The sequence below is a fragment of the Artibeus jamaicensis genome, unplaced genomic scaffold (genome assembly GCF_021234435.1).
Source record: "Artibeus jamaicensis isolate MK-2021 breed Jamaican fruit bat unplaced genomic scaffold, CSHL_Jam_final contig_332, whole genome shotgun sequence".
NCBI lineage: Eukaryota > Metazoa > Chordata > Mammalia > Chiroptera > Phyllostomidae > Artibeus > Artibeus jamaicensis.
The window spans coordinates 420,885-433,619 of record NW_026521788.1 but is presented as its reverse complement, the minus strand read 5'-3'; the positions used below and the strand labels follow the sequence as shown (position 1 = coordinate 433,619).

The 12,735-nt window shown below is 39.3% G+C and overlaps 1 protein-coding gene across 3 annotated transcripts in view; it reads left to right on the top strand.

Annotated features, from left to right (window-relative positions):
* The window catches only part of PLCE1 (phospholipase C epsilon 1), a 353,887-nt gene that overhangs the window by 198,888 nt on the left and 142,264 nt on the right, over positions 1–12,735 (top strand). The window lies entirely within an intron of this gene.

Genomic DNA, 12,735 nt, shown 5'->3' with positions numbered 1-12,735 from the left:
CTATCCCCCTCTCCCACCCTTAGGCTGCCTCAGCAGATACTAAACACTAATACCTGGGTCAGGAGAGCGGGGAAGGACGTGGGCTTGAGAGGCAATGAATCACCCCACTCCTGCCCTTTGCATCCCATCAAGATCCCCATCCCCAAGGAAATTCCTCCAAGGCCTCTGAGACCTTACCAGAAACCAGTTCCAAAGAAGACAACTGTGACTGAAGTCTGGGAACACAGGATGGAGGCACTGTAAGAGGTCTGGTCACTCACTAGGAGGAAAAGGGCCAATGGCTGACACACTGTGGCCCTGGAGCAAGGACGGGGACAGGAAGGAGGAGAGGCAGGTTTCCATGCAAGGCTGGGGTCCTGGGTGCTGTGCTCTTGGGCTTAAAGAACACTTTTCCTCCATAGTAAATCCTCAAACCCAGAGTTTTCTGTTCCACATTTTCTGTCTTTTAGGCTTAATTTCTTTTGCCTTGAATACTAAAACACAAAATTTCAGTCTCTGTACTTGTTGGTTGGTGGTTGATTTAACTCCACAAATGTAGTAGTTTACTATTTTAGTCATCTAATAAACTACCTAAATGCTAAGAGGCTACTCCCATTCTGCTGTTTCACATCTTTGACTGACAGAGGATCAATCAGTCTTTGTTACTTAAGCACTTTCTAATGATAGCAGTTTACCTCAAAGTCTCCATAGCCTGCCAATCATTACCCTGGTGACAGATGTAAAACAAATGTCAGTGACCATAGTAAGGCACAGTGGGTGCAGAAAGTGTTAGAGGCTACCCCAAGCAATTAGTTCTGTGCCCAGACATGCTTCTCGAAGGAAGATCCATTGTCCATAGGAATTGCTGATCTCCATATAGTCCTGTCATGCCGATCACTTATGTGTATCATTTATTTGTTCTTCATAACAACCCTGGTAGACAGATACCATCATTAACACTACCTTACCCCTGGGGAAACTGAGGCACAAGGAGATGAAGCCATTTGCTGAAGGTTATAAGGGTGGTAGTTGGCAATAGTGAGATTTAAAACCACATTGTCAAGAACCGTAGCTCAAACCACTGTGGTATTCTGCCTTCCACCTGTAAGGCTCATACTGGGGGCTGGCACCTGACAAAAATTTAGATTTCTGGTTGCACCTCAAATTGACTTAGACAGACTTTGGGAGTCCATGTGAGAGCTTGTGAACCACGCTGTCCCAATGTTGTTTTTTAAAATAAATCTGATATTCTTGCTTTTCCTTACTGATAAAACTGGGTGAGAAATGAAAGTTCCAGTGAACTGTATGATTTCATATGTGGATTTTATTGTACTTTGTAGATTATTTTAAACTTCCAGATCTAGTCATTCTATCACATAGCTTAGGACCTTGCCTTTGTCCTTTGTTGTTACTATTGTTTTAAATTCTACCTGAACTTAAAGTGATTTGCCCAAACCTTTAAAATCTAATTTTAAATTAATCTTTGGAGGAAGAGAACTTGGATTTCTTCCATTCACTATTATAACCTTGGGAATCAAAAGTGGATCAGTGATTCACTAGTTCAGAGTAAAGGATGATACGAACCACAACTGGGTTGTGGCGTGCTTTGGACTATCTCTGAAAATAGTTTATCTAAGCAACTTCAGAACGTAAACAAGATTTCTGGGAAAACACTTAAACTACTCAAGAGAACAATCTGTTTTCAAGTATTCTCAAGCATCTATTTTCATACAAATTACGGGCATGCTGATTAAAAATCAGTCTTCAATGTTATATAGTCATTACCGGCAGATCCCAAATGACCTCCACCAGACAACACTGGGATAGCTAAGTTCTTGTTGTTTATATACCTTAGGGTAGAAAAGCTGCATTACATTAAGAGTGAATTCTTAAATTCAGATCTTCACCTATTTAGAAGGGTTTTGCCTACAAATTACCATGGCTTTACTTTCGGTAAAGAAAGAGAAGGAAAACAGCTAGCATTTATTTACCAGGTGCTCTGGATTGGATATTTTCTTATTTACTCTTTAGGACGGACAGTTTTGTAAGGCAGTCGTCATTGTCCCTGACTCAGATGAAGAAAGTGAAGCTTGAACAACAAGTGTAATCATCATAGTGTTGGATTATAGTCTGTGGAATAAAATAAATATTCATGAGTTTGTACTTATGTGAATAAGTAAATAAATATATCAAAGGGAGGGGAGGATAATGTACAAGTCTTACTTATAAAAGAATTTCACTTAATAAATGTAAAAGGAATGAGGGAAATAGGAAATCACCATTAGGACACTCTAGTAATAGGTTATTACAAGCAAGAAGCACTGATGAATGCTGAAATTTTTGTGCAAAATTATGATGAGAAACAAGATATTTGCATAGTTTAAAAGTACCTCTTGGCAAAATACTTATTAGTCACTAAAGGAAAAGTAGAGCAGTGCAGAAACCCAGTCAGCACCACCTTAGGTGCTTAAAGTCAGTGTGACCAGATAAGACTTCTTGTGTATCTCCTCATGTGACGCATTGACAAGGGCATGACACCACTGCTTTGGATTTCATGCCCCGTCCCTCCCCCCAAAGAATAACTCTAATCTTGAGGGAAAAAATCATCAAGGCAACCTCAAATGGAGGGGCATTTCACTATTGAAAAGTATCAAACTGATGAAAGGTTAAGGAGAAACTGAGGAATTGTCAAAGACTACAGGAGACAAGGAGCCATGACAACTTAATACAGCGTGGGATCCTATTGTATACTGGACTGGAAAAAGTGTTAATGAGAAAACTGGTGAAAATCTAATAAGACATGTAGTTTAATTAGTATTAATATATCAATATTAATTGATAATGGTACTATGGTTATGAAAGATGCTAACATTAGGAAGCTGGGTGAATTATATATGGGAACTCTTTGTATTTTTACAAATTTTCCATAAGTCTAAAATTACTTGAAAATCAAGTTTAAAAATAGTAGCCCTGGCTGGTGTAGCTCAGTGGATTGAGCACGGGCCTCCGAACCAGACAATCGCAGTTTGATTCCCAGTCAGGGCACGTGCCTGGGTTGCAGGCCGGTTCCCTGCAGGCCGGTTCCCAGCAGGGGACACATGAAAGACAACCATACATTGATGTTTCTCTCCCTCTCTCCTTCCCTTCCCCTCTAAAGATAAATAAAATCTTTAAAAAAATAGTGAAGCTCAGAGAGGTTGAGTCACTTGTTCAAGGTCACACAGTGACTGAGTGTATGTCAGAATCCAGCTCTTTCTCTTCCAAGCCAATTCTCTTCTCCTGCAACTGCCTTGCCTCTCTATTTATGAAATTGTCACATACAAGTTTGTGGTAAACCCAGAACTGCTGACTTAGAACTTAGACTTGGGTCTCCTTTCTCCCTCCCCTACCTTTATTTCTACTTCTTTTCTAAATGTCCTGTGTGTCTATACTTTTTCTACTCCTGTTTCTGTTCCTATTTTTATCCAGTTTTCTGTTACCACCACTCAGGCCCTCATTTATTCAGTCACTCAAGACATTTACTGAGCACCCACTATACCATATAGCCTTCTCCTTTTTTCAGATATGTTCTTTTAAATAAGAAATTAGCAATATATGATGAAAATTTACATTATTCTAAACGTAAACTTTGGTTCTGTCAAAACTGGATACACAAAATATATACACTTTCTTCAGGGAAGGAAGATATATATATATATATTTCTTTGAACACTGGAGAATCTGAAAGACAGCAGAGAGAATATTTGCTTCATTACAGGACTGTTTGTCACTTAGGCCAGTGCATTTATTAATGCATTCAGTCATTCAGTTAACATACTGTCAGCACTTTTCAGAAACAGGACACCATGGTGGCTAAGTGCTTCTACAGCTGCCAGAAGCTACCAGTCTTAAATTGTAATCAGGCACAGGCACAAACCACTATGGAAAAAAGGCAGAAAGTACATGCAGTGTGAGTGGCGCAGATGGTGGGAGCTGCAGTGTCTGGGTCAGCGCTGTCTACTCAGCTCTGGAGTGTGGGGCTGGGCTGTGAGGGATAGCTAGGGTACAGGGGGAACATTGGGGAAGGGAGGACATTCTGCACAGGAAGACAACCAGTTCTTGTCATGAGCAAGACTCATTCATGGCCTATGGAGTCAGCTTGCGCCTGATTGTCAGCAGAACATGATCAAGAGCCAGGAATTTCCTGAATTTTAACAACTTTTACACAATGACTTAACTGTGATGTGGGAAAAGGGAAGAAAATCCTTATTTATGCCTTTCAGGCAGTGTTGCATAACGTTCATTCTTAGGAAAATATGGTTAAAGTGCAGTTGAAAGTACAATCATGAAATAACTGAAATGGTTTGGCTTACATTAAGGAAGACTAGGAGATGTCATTAAAATCAATTTAAATTGTTGCTTGGAAGCAATGTTTGTCCCATTGCCCCTTCTCCTGCCTGATGTTGAGGCTGGTGCACACCAGTTACTTCTGAAAAGGAAGTCATCTTTTTATCCTTGCAGGTACATAGAAGCACATGCAAAGGGTCAGCCCTCAAGTGGTGGAGGTCAGGATCTGTGCTGGGGGTGGGCTGAGTCCTGCTTTGCTTGCTGGGGAGGCAGGTCTCCTTCAACCCTTTTGATCTGGACAGACCTCTCTGTAGTTATGTTCTGAGCCAAAACTCCAAGAAGCCAGTGTTCTCTCTCTTTTCCAGTTGAGCAGCCTCACTTCCCAGCCACCCACAAAGTCTCTTGCTTTGACAGGTTCAAGTCATATTGCTCTCCCTCCCTCCCCCACTTTCTTCCTCTATCCAGGCTCTACCCCTACACACATTCCTTTTTATCTTACTGGTTTTTAACTCCTCTTAGAATAAGTTTGCAGAGACATTTAACTTTTCTAGAGGAGACAAAGGCATTCTTTTCAACAAAAGGATAATTTCACCAAAGAGCTCATGTACTTTAAGCACATGTGGTTGAGAAGAGATGAGAGGCAAATAGAGATTGAAGATCATTCTTATTCCCTATGTGTTCTCCTTTTTTTTTTTATGAAGCTCTGTGGTAGAATGTGAGGGAGAGGGATGTATTCTGTAATTATAGTTCCGAGTCACTAGTTCTCAAACTTTATGCCTCCTCAGTGTGGCCTCTGCTTCTGTCCTGTTGTTCACCCTTTGATGATCTCTGGGGATGGAACTCGTCATGGTCTGCACCTACAGCTGGTCCTCAGGATCTGTCAGTGGAATGATTTTTGGTTCCATAACCTCCCATTGCCCACAGACACTCTTATGTGTAACAGATAATTGATTTCTCTAGGTAAGGACTGCTTTGGGGGTTCAAGAGGCTATTAACATGTTCACTTTTTTCTATGCCCTACAGGAGTACTTTTTGTTTGTTGAGTAGTTCTTAGCAAGACTATTTGTCTGGGCTCTCCTTTCAGACTACTTGGTCCAAGAGCAGGTCATGAACCCAAAAATAGACTGCAGTTATGAGACCCCAGAAGATTCTGGAAGAATTCCACCTGCCTCTTTGCCCCCAGTGACCTTCTCCCCCCTGTTTTGGTCAATCTAAGCGTCAAAACCCCCTCTGTTTTGGTCAATCTAAGCAGTCATCAACCTGCTTCTCTCACCACACAGAGGTGGGTAGCCAAAAGTGACACTCAGTTGTTGCTTGTTCCTTCCAGATGTCAATTCAACATTTTAAAGGCCACTCCTTGAATTAAGAATGCCCAGGTATAGCTTAACTCCCTGGGAAAGAATTGTATGAATAGATAGACATCTGCCCAGAAAAGGATTGTTTGAGTCTGAGTCCCTCCATAAATGATCATCATTTTGGCACATTCCAGCATCTAAAAATCTGCCTGGTTACAGCCAAGGGAAGATCATTTCAATACAATAAGGAAAAAGTATGACAATGATAATGGGAGGGGGAGAGGCAGTGGCTTCATGTTCAGATGTGTTCCTTCTCTTGAAATATTTTTGAAAAAAATACTGTTTTAAATTTGTACATTCAGTCATGTTAGAAAAGTTCTCTTTCAAGGCTCCCCCTCCCCTCCTTTATGCAGACAGCCAAGAAGATCATCTGTTCAGGGCTGCTATACAAACTTTCTTCTTCATACCTGGAGACTCATGAGATAAATTGTTAATAAAGCCGCCTCAGGACAAGGGAAGTTTCAGCTTACTTTGGAAAACGAGATTTCTCCTTGGCAAGGCACCTCTCCCCAGAGGCACACCTCTGAGAGCAGACAGTTGATTCATTCTCCAGAGCATTTTATTGTACATTCCAGGCTTCACAGAAATCTCCGTCCAGAAATTTCTGAACTAAAAAATACAGTAGGCAGCTAAACCACAGAAACTGTACGGCACAGGGCAGTGTGCTAAGAGCAAGGTTATGGCTCCTCTGCCCTGGAGCCCATTGACAGCATGTCATGGGTGCAGATCAGCACCCACGGGATTCTGCTCACACACAGGAGCCCTCAGAAAATGGCAGGGCTGGGAATGAGAAGGGTCTCGCACATCATTATTCAGGGTGCAGCTCTGGAGTCGGCCTGCTTTGCTTCTAAACCACCATTCCCAGCCATATAACTTCAGTCCAACTACCTAAACCCTCAGCTTTCGATACAGATAATAATAATACCCACCTCCAATGGCTTCTGTGAATATTCAGAGAGATGACAGGTATAAAGCACTCGGCAAGGACCAGAGTCATAGTAATGGTTCAATGTTGGTTACAAAAAGAAAGCAACACTAAAATAACTGCATTTTCAGGATAATTAGTAATAATAGATCTCATTTTTCAAATATTATTATTTCCCAGTAAACAGATGAGAAAACTGAGGCTCAGAGACTCTAATTAAATGACCTATGGTTTCAGAGCTAGGATATGAACCCAGGTGATCTGGTTTCCAGAGCCAACGTTCTTGGCTATCTACCTGGTTCTGTTGGATTAAAGCTGAAGGAGCTTTTTCCCCTCACCTTGGTTCTCTTTCTCTGAATAAAAAATCATTTTCTTCACAGTAGGTACAAAATATTATGATGTAAACATTTTAACCTCCTTGTTGACTTTTACCCATGTGCTCACTTCCTGATTTGAAAATGAGTCACCTCTTTTGAATTGGGAGACTGTGGTCCTTGAAATGGTGGGGAGAATGGTGTTATAAGGTGTCTGAGAATATTGTCACAGAACATTAGGATGAGTTGGCATTTTCAAATGACCCAGGCAGAAGGAGGATTTCAGGTCTGCAATTTTTAAAATTGCCCTCTTGACTTTGAGGCACTGGATGCCTGAGAATGTAGGATGCCCAAAATACCAAAAATTCTACTTTATTTCTTTATCTTCCTCCCTTGACCACACCATCTCTGCTATATTTTTCCTCATCTCTATTTCTACTTTGCACAAAACCTACATCCCCAACAGGAATGGCTTTTTAAATTCCAAATCTTAGGTCCTATCTGTACTTCTGAAAGGACTCGGAGGGAGGGGGCTGTGCTCAAAGCTGGGGCAGCAGGAGAAGATGACAGAGAAGGGCTACCAGGCATCTTGTGAATGAGGACCTCCATGTCTGTGCTTAAGTTTAAACATCTAATGTGATTTTCTTGAACAATTATTTTTAATGATCAGCTTTAGTAAAGGGAAGGGCTTTAAGATGTCAGAATATTTTTAAAATACACACATGCCTGGAGCCCAGCCCCAGGAATGTCTGGCTCCATGGATACATGGTGGGGCCAGGGATCTGTATTTTTAAAAAGCTCCATAAGATAATTTCTTTTTAAATTTTTTATTATTTATGCTATTTTTACTTGTCCCAGTTTTCCCACCTTCATCCTCCTCTACCCAGCCCATTCCCCCTTTCCTTAGTTAATCCCTACACTGTTGTCCACCTCCATGGGTCCTTCATATATGTTCTTTGACTAATCCCCTCACCTTTCAAACAGACCCCACCTCCCTCTTCCCCTCTTACAGTTGTCAGTCTATTCCATGATTCTGTGCCTCTGGTTCTGTTTTGCTCTTTAGTTTATTTTGTTCATTAGAGTCATTTTATAAGTGACATCATATGGTATATGTCTTTTGCCAACTGGCTTATTTCACTTAGTATAATAGTCTCCAGTTCCATCCATGCTGTTGGAAAAGATAGGAGTTCCTTCTTTTTCACTGCTGCATAGTGTCCATTGTGTAAATGCAACACAGCGTTTTTAAAATTATTGTTGTTGTTCAGTTACAGTTGTTCCACTTCTTCCCCCATTGCTCTCCCTTTTCCTGCCCCACTCCCAGAGTCAATCCCCACCCCATTGCTCATGCCCATGAGTCCTCTATTCACGTTCTTTGAAAAATTATCCCACTTTAATATGAGAGAGTGATAGTTATCTATGTGGCCACCCCACAAAGACAGGGAGTCAAAGCAGATCAATCTAATATGCAGAAATAAATGAAAAGAGCCACCTAAAACAGGGAGACAAAGAAACAACCCTGTAACACTAAGAAACACTATGTAAATGAACCACAGTTTTAGTTTGTTTTAATTTATTTAATTATTGTTCAAGTACAGTTTTCTGTCTTTTACTCCCATCCCAGCCCACCTTCCCAGTGCTCCCCACCTCCCTCCCATTACCACACCCCTTAGTTGTTGTCCATGTGTCCTTTATACTAATTCCTGTAAATCTTTCCCCTTTTTCCCCTGAAATTCCCTCCCCTCTTTCCTCTGGTCACTGTCTCCTTGTTCTCTATTTCAGAGAACAAGTGTCTTTGTTTTTATCTTTCTTGCTTGTTTGTTTTGTTGTTTAGCTTCTTGTCAAAGGTGAGATCACATGGTATTTGTCCTTCAATGCCTGGCCTATTTCACTCAGCATAATGCTTTCCAGTTCCATCCATGCTGTTGCAAAGGGTAGGAACTCCTTCCTTCTCTCTGCTGCATAGAATTCCATTGTGTAAATGTACCATAATTTTTTGATCCATTCCTTTACTGACAGGCACCTAGGTTACTTCCAACTCTTGGCTATTGTAAATTGTGCTGGTATGAACATTGAGTACATAAATTCTTTTGGATTGGTGTTTCAGGGTTCTTAGGATATAATCCAGGGAGTGGAATTGCTGGATCAAAAGGCAGGTCCCTTTTTAGTGTTTTTAGAAAATTCCATACTGTTTTCCACAGTGGTTGTACCAGTCTGCAATCCCACCAACAATGGATTAGGGTCTCCTCTTCTTCACAACCTCTCTAACACTTGTGGTTTTTTGCTTTGTTTATGATGGCCATTCTGACTGGTGTAAAGTGGTATCTCATTGTGGTTTTAATTTGCATCTCTCTGATAGCTAGTGATATTGAGCATCTTTTCATGTGTCCCTGGATCTTCTGTATGTGCTCCTTGGAGACATGTCTGTTCAAGTCCTTTGCCCACTTTTTAATTGGGTTGCTTGTCTTCTTAGAGTGGAGTCGTGTAAATTCTTTGTATATTTTGGAGATTAAACCCTTGTGTGAGGTATCATTGGCAAATATGTTTTCCCATACAGTTGGATCTCTTTTTATTTTAATACTGCTTTCTTTAGCAATGCAAAAGCTTTTAATTTTGATGAGATCTCATTTGTTTATGCTTTCCTTTATGTCCCTTGGTCTTGGGGACATATCAGGAAAAAGGTTGCTGAGTGAAATACCTGAGATTTTCTTGCCAATGTTCTCCTCTAGGACTTTAATGGTGTCATGGCTTATATTTAAGTCTTTTATCCACCTTGAATTTATTTTGGTGTATGGTGTAAGTTGGTGCTCAGTTTTGTGATCTGCTCATTTACTGAAGGGCATTTAGGCTGTTTCCAGCACTTGGCTATTATAAATAACGCTGCTATGAACATTGGGATGCATAGGTTCTTTTGAATTGGTTTTCCAGGATTTTAGGATACAATCCAAGCAGTCAGATAACTGGATCAAAAGGCAGTTCCTCTTTAGTTTTTTTAGGAAATTCCATACTGTTTTCTGTAGTGCCTGCACCAGTCTGCATTCCCACCAAAAGGCTACTAGGGTTCTCTTTTCTCCACAACCAGCAGTGGTTGTTTCTTGATTCTTTGATAATAGGCATTTTGGCAGGTATGAGGTGATATCTCACTATGGTTTTAATTTGCATCTCTCTGATGGCTAGTGATGCTGAGCATTAATAATGTGCCTGTGGGCCATCTGTATATCCTCCTTGGAGAAGTGTCTATTCAGGTCCTTTGCCCCTTTTTTAATTGGGTTATTTGTCTTTCTGGTGTTGAGTCACATGAGTTCTTTATGTATTTTGGAGATTCAACCCTTGTCTGATGTATCATTGGTAAATATGGTCTCCCATACAGTTGGTTTCCTTTTCATTTTGATGATGGTTTCTTTAGCAATGCAGGAGCTTTTTAATTTGATGTAGTCCCATTTGTTAATGTTTTTCTTTATTTCCTTTGCCCTGGGAGATGTATCAGCAAAAATATTGCTGTGTAGTATATCTGAAATTTTACTGCCTATTTTTTCCTCTAGGATTTTTATGGTGTCACGACTTAATACTTAAGTCGTTTATACATTTCAAATTTATTCTGGTATATGGTATAAGTTGGTGGTCTAGTGTTTTGTGTGTGTGTGTGTGTGTGTGTGTGTGTGCGCGCGCACGCCAATCCATTTCTCCCAACACCATTTATTGAAGACACTATCTTTACTCTATTGTATGCTCATGTCCCCTTTGTCAAATATTAATTGACCGAAGAAGCATGGGTTTATTTCTGGGCTTTCTATTCTGTTTCTGTTCTATTCTATGTGTCCATTCTTACGCCATTACCAGAGTATTTTGATTATAGTGGCCTTGTGAGAAAGTTTGATATCTGGTATTGTGGTCCCTCCAACTTTGTTCTTTCTTAAGGTTGCTGAGGCTATTCAGGGTCTTTTTTGGCTTTGTATAAATTTTTGGAATATTCTAGATCTTTGAAATATGCCAGTGATATTTTAATAGGGATTGCATTGAATCTACAGATTGCTTTGGGTAGTATGGACGTTTTAATGATGTTAATTCTTCTAATCCATGAACATACTATATGCTTCCATTTATTTGTATCTTCCTCACTTTTTTTTTTCTCCAGTGTCCTATAGTTTTTTAAGTACAAGTCTTTTACCTTCTTGGTTATATTTATTCCTAGGTACTTTATTTTTTTCTGTTACTATAGTAAATGGGATTTTTTTCTTAGCTTCTCTTTCTGATAGTTCATTGTTGGTGTACAAAAGTGCCATCGATTTCTGAATATTGAGTATGTACTCTACTTTGCTGAATTCACTTATTAGGTCAAATAGTTATTTGTTGGAGCCTATTGGATTTGCTATGTACACTATCATGTCATCTGCAAATAATGACAGTTTTACTTCCTCCTTTCCAATTTGGATGACTTTTATTTCTTCTTCTTGTCTGATTGCTGTGTTTAGGACTTCCAGTACTATGTTGAATAAGAGAGATGAAAGCAGATATCCCAGTCTTATTTCTGGTCTTAAGAGAAATGCTTTTTAGTTTTGTGCATTGAATGTGATGGTAGCAGCAACTTTTTGTATATGGTCTTTATTATGTCAAGGTATGCTCCCTCTATTCCCAGTTTGCTGGATGTTTTTATTATGAGTGGATGCTGGATTGTATTAAATGCTTTTGCTATATCTATTAATATGATCATGTGATTTTTGCCTTTCATTTTGTTTATGTGATGTACCCTGTTTATTGATTTGCGAGTATTATACTATCCTTGCATCCCTGGAATAAATCCCACTTGATCATCCTGTATGATCTTTTTAATGTATTGGTGCATCTGATTTGCCAATATTTTGTTGAGGATTTTAGCGTATATGTTCATCAGAAATATTGGTCTTTAATTTTCTTTCTTTGTTGCATCTTTACCTGGTTTTGAAATTAGGATAATACTGGCCTTGTAAAAAGAGTTTGGAAGTTTCCCCTTCTCTTGAATTTTTTGGAATAGTTTGAGAAGGATAACTATTAGTTCTTCTTAAATGTTTGGTAAAATTCACCTTCGAAGCCACATAGTCTAGAGCTTTTGTGTGCCTGGAGTTTTTTGATTACTGCTTCAATTTCACTAGTTGTTATTGGTCTATTCAAACTTTCTGCTGCTTCTTGATTCAGTTTTGGAAGGGTGTATGTTCTAGAAATTTGTCCATTTCACCCAGGTTGTCCAATATCTTGGCATATAGTTGTTCATACTAATTTCTTACAATCCTTTGTGTTCTGTAATATCGTTGTTACTTCTCATCTTTCCCTTCTGATTTTATTTGTTTGGGTCCTCTTTCATTTTCATGACGATTCTGGCTTGAACCAGAACTTTAATTTTGTCAATTTAGTTTATATTTTTAAAGAACCAGCTCCTGGATTAATTGATCATTTGAATTTTTTTTTTACTCATATCATTTTATTCTGCTCTGATCTTGATTATATCCTTCCTTCTACTTACTCTGTGCTTTGTTTGTTGTTCCTCCAGTTCTTCTAGATGTAGGGTTAGGTGGTTTATTTGAAATATTTCTGTCTTCTTTAGGTAGACCTGTATTGCTATGAACTTCCCTCCCAGGACTACTTTTGCTGTATCCCATAAGTTTTGTGTTGTGTGTTTATTTTCATTTATTTCCAGACACTTTTTTATTTCTTCTTTGATCTCATTGTTAATTCATTTATTATTTAATAAACTGTTATTTAGCACCCATGTATTTGAATGTTTTTTAGTTTTTTCCTTGAAGTTGGTTTCTAGTTTCAAGCCATTGTGATCCAAGAAGATGCTTGATATGATTTCAATTTTCTT